Raw genomic sequence first — 4940 nt, 5'->3', positions numbered from 1 at the left:
CTAAATAATAGGTTGCGCTGACAAAAAACATAAGTTAGCGACCTAACAGCTAGACTTGTTTACAATGTACCACATCTCTGGTGAGCACAAGGGAGAAATGTAATATTGTTGCCAACTAAGCTAACAGCAGAAACTTCTTTATGATGGCAGACATGTTTGTTTATGTTTGTCAAGCGAAAACACCCTAATCCCAGAATGCCATTCACTATAAAACGCAAATAAACAAAGTCAAAGATGGCTGCCCCCATTGCCCAAAAAATATTAACTTTGTTTGGCCTCTTTTAAGTATATTACAAATCTTCGATGTACTTCTTACAATGTATACAAGAACAGGAGCACATGACTTCACAAGTCGTTTACAGTTTTTGAAAAATTACAAAGCAAATAAAATGTTATCACCTCACAAATCATCATCCCAAATACAAGCCTACTGGCCTAGCCTAAACATAGAGTGAAAGCTACAGTGTTGCCAGATTTGAGTGAAACCATTTAGGGGGGTTTGTGTGTGTGTGGGGGGGGGGGGTTCATTTCCATTGTGGGGGATTTCAAGTCCATGGGGGGTAGAAATACAGGAAGGTATCATGGGGAGATATGATGCAGGAAATATTACTATGATGGAGGATTAATCAATAAATGGGGGGCAAGCACAGGAGAAGTTTATAAACTAAATAAATATAAAACCCCTGGAAAGGGGGGGTCTGAGCTGGCAACCCTGAGTAACGATAGTTACAATCTAAGTCAGTTGAGTGAACCATCCCGTCATCTCGTTTTGTTAGAAAATCTTTGGTCTGACAGAAGTTTACGTGACAACCAGAATGCATTGTATGATGTCAACAAACATGGCGCCACACATATTTGGCATTTAGCTTAGCATCAACTCATCATAAATCAGTATAACCTTCCAAAATGTATTTTACACACATCATACATTACAATCTATGCAAGAACCGGAATACATGTCACCAGTACTTGAAAACGTGTATAAAACAGTAAATACATTATGCTCCATACATACGTAAAAATGTATGCACACATGACTGTAAGTCGCTTTGGATAAAAGCGTCTGCTAAATGGCATATTATTATTATTATTATTATTATTATAATACGGTGTGCTACAGTAGAAACGACAACACGATATACAGAAACTATATTAATAGCGTAATAAGGCATTTACTGTACTTTGATAGGAACGCACACATGTCCAAAGTTTTTATTAGTATGGAAAACAACAATGATGGCAATATGGGTGCCAGCCGGAAAATGTGCCAGGGGAAAAAAAAGTAAGTGCAAGTTCTGTTCTGACTGGAGATGCGCAAAATGTCTACATAATTGATCTGGGGAAACACTAGGGAAGTGCTTGGGCTCTCGAAGAGAAAAGTTTGTCCGGCTCAATAAAGCCTCAACCATAAATTGTCCGCAACAGTGAAATGGGCTACTTCTACAGTGAATTAATGAGGAGGCAGAACACACCTCAATTCAAACGGTTGTTATAAAATAAAACTTGTTAGAAAATAATAATAAGTTGAAACATAGCCTATAGATAATTAGCAAGCAGCATGCCTTGGTTTGAGGGCAGCGTGGGTTTACTGTCCTGTTGCGTAACAATCACATTTTGGAAAAGTGAGTGCATTCTGACATCACGCACATAAAAAAAACCTCACTCATATTTAGAACTCACGCGTGAAAAGGTTAACATGAGGTTTTAATGACTACCTCATCACTGTACCACACACATACAATTATCTGTAAGGTCCCACAGTTGAGCAGTGAATTTCAAACACAGATTCAACCACAAAGACCAGGGAGGAATTCCAATGTGTCGCAAATAAGGGCACCTATTGGTAAATGGGTAAACATTTAAAAAAGCAGACATTGAATATCCCTTTGAGCATGTTGAAGTTATTAATTGCACTTTGGATGGTGTATCAATACACAGAGTCACTACAGAGATACAGGCATTCTTTCTAACTCAGTTGCTGGAGAGGAAGGAAACTGCTCAGGGAATTCACCATGAGGCCAATGGTGACTTTAAATAAGTTACAGAGTTTAATGGCTGTGGTAGGAGAAAACTGAGGATGGATCAACAACATTGTAGTTACTCCACAAAACTAACCTAATTGACAGACTGAAAAAAGGAAGCTTGTACAGAATAGAAATATTCCAAAACATGCATCCTGTTTGCAACAAGGCACTTAAGTAATACTGCAAAAAATGTGGCAAAGCAATTCACTTTTTGTCCTAAATACAACATGTTATGTTTGGAGCAAAAACAATACAACACATTAGTGCATACCACTCTCCATATTTTCAAACATAGTCGTGGCTGCATCATGTTATGGGTATGCTTGTAATCGTTAAGGACTGGGGAGTTTTTCAGGATAAATAATAAACTAAATGGAGCTAAGCACAGGCAAGATCCTAGAGGAAAACCTGGTTCAGTCTGCTTTCCACCAGACACTGGGAGGATAATTCACCTTTCAGCAGGACAATAACCTAAAACACAAGGCCAAATCTACACTGGAGCTGCTTACCAAGAAAACAGTGAATGTTCCTGAGTGGACGAGTTACAGTTTTGACTTAAAATCTACTTGAAAATCTATGGCAAGATCTGAAAATTGTTGTCAATGATTACATTTACATTACATTTTAGTCATTTTGCAGACGCTCTTATCCAGAGCGACTTACAGTTAGTGAGTGCATACATTATTTAATTTTTCATACTGGCCCCCCGTGGGAATTGAACCCACATCCCTGCTACATCCCTGCCGGCCATTCCCTCCCCTACCCTGGACAACGCAGGGCCAATTATGCGCCGCCCCATGGGTCTCCCGGTCACGGCCAGCTACGACAGAGCCTGGATTCGAACCACCCGCCACTCAATCAACAACTAATTTGACAGAGCTTGAAGAACTATGAAAAGAATACTGGGCAAATGCAGCATTTGTGATAATGCCGTTGTACAAGCTTTATGACACAGTTTCAGTTACATACAGTGCATTCGGAAAGTATTCAGACCCCTTTACTTTTTTCACATTTGTGACCGACCGCCGGTCTTATGTAGCAAAATTTGAAATTGTGATTTTTACATTGGATAAAAGCAGAGACACAGAGCTACAAAACTGTATATTATACACTGCATTTGAGGAACAATGGGAAAGTAATTCTGCTTAGAAAGTTGATAAACTTGTAACCACACTTTTGAGAAAATGGCCCTTGAATGTTTTGGTACACCTACTGGAGAGCTCTTCTTTGTCTACACCCATTCAGCATTGTTCACACCCTCTTAAGCCAGCCCCACCCATCTCTTTAAGGTTTCACATGTGAGGTCATGTGCTAAACAGTGAGTAGTTTAATAAAGATTAAGACTAAAAGTGGTAAAAGTAGTAGCCTACAATAAGGAAAAATTCCAGGTAAACAGAAAGTGTCCAGATAAAAATATTAGAAGACATAGCAGCAATATCAAAAATAGATAGTGTCAATATTTTTACACTGGGAACTCGCACCCAGTGATGAACTGGTCCATCCGAACCACGCATGAACAAGGGAATCTATATTCGGAGAGCCTGTTTCTGTCCTGCCCTTGACTTTGGTGCAGGGCATGTGATGTCCATAGCCTCTTTGTCGCAAAACTCCCTGATCTTCTCAAAAATATAAAAGTTTGTCTAGCTGTGTCCAGTCCAGGTGGGTCTTGTACAGGCAGACCATCTATGGGAGGAAGGATGTCAGCGTTGCGCAGCAGCTGAAACCTGGTCCCGACTGAGTCCGAACGCTCCTTGGCGACAACACCAGGCTCCAGAGCATCGAAGCTGTAAAACAGGAAATAACACAAAAAAATTAAGATATTACCACCTTGCATAACATCAATTCACCTTCCAAGTTTAGATAAGAAGAATAACCTCATACAATGCAATGAAAATGATATTCACCTGAAGTGCTGGTACTGCTTGATCTGTGGCAGCAGCCTGAAGTACGGAGTCAGGTGTTGTTGCCAGCCATAGCTTTCCACCAGCACCGTACCATCCTCCAGTCCAACCAGCTGTGGGATGTTGACCCGTCACAGTGCTGTCCTTCACAACACCAGCAATCTCAGACAAAGTGTTCACTCTGGTCTTTCTGAAGCACTGCTTGATGAGGCCAAAGCACCAGTCGAGGGCAAACTTGGTGTGGCCTGTGATCAGGAAGTGCAGGTCCAGACTAGGGTGGAGCTTGTGCATGGTCCACCAGGCACAATACCAGAGCACAAACTTGTTCTTGTTTTGGCCACTGCAGTTATCACAATTCAGGTCCACACGCGTTTCCCCAACTCCGTAGTTGAAGAAATGGTGCATGTAGTTGATGACTGCGCTGCTGCCTTTGCTGGATGACATGCCTTCATCAATCAAGTAGTTGACTTGTGGTATTCCTTCACAGCAGACACAAAACAAGCCACACTTGTGAGGAGTTAAAAAGTAGATGGGACCTGGCTGCATAGGGTCAGAAGGATAGTGCACCTGCAAACAACAACAAAAGAACATTAAGATACATTTAAATTGTCTCACCCGTCAGTCTGTCTTTACACAGCTCAGTGAAAGGCATTTGCCTCACTACCGTTCAAAAGTTTGGGCTCACTGATAGAGGGATTATGATTATGACTAAAATTGTTAACCCCAATACTGATGATGACTGTGTGAACTGTGTTAGGGTTATCATTATAAACCCACTAACAGAGGGGGTGAGTTAGAAACTGCTGAGACAAACATTCCAGGATGAAGGGGACTGAGAAACTGGTTAAAGGCCTCCTAAAGGTGGGCGGCGCAAAGTGCCTTTGTGTGAAGTGGTATAAAAGCTGTATATGTGTTTTTTGGCGGCAGAGCTCTCCATGATTAAACATACAGATCATTCTTGCTGGTTGTGGACCTTGAATCATTTATGATTAAAACCAGAGCCTTACAACCGCTG

At 41.1% G+C, this 4940-nt stretch overlaps 1 pseudogene; it reads right to left on the bottom strand.

Annotated features, from left to right (window-relative positions):
- Window positions 1–3239: 3239 nt before the first annotated feature.
- LOC121572471 lies at window positions 3240–4730 on the bottom strand (annotated as a pseudogene).
- Window positions 4731–4940: the final 210 nt, after the last annotated feature.

The sequence above is a fragment of the Coregonus clupeaformis genome, chromosome 8 (assembly GCF_020615455.1).
Source record: "Coregonus clupeaformis isolate EN_2021a chromosome 8, ASM2061545v1, whole genome shotgun sequence".
NCBI lineage: Eukaryota > Metazoa > Chordata > Actinopteri > Salmoniformes > Salmonidae > Coregonus > Coregonus clupeaformis.
Note: the sequence above shows the minus strand (reverse complement) of the source record. Positions and strands in the feature narration are given on the sequence as shown.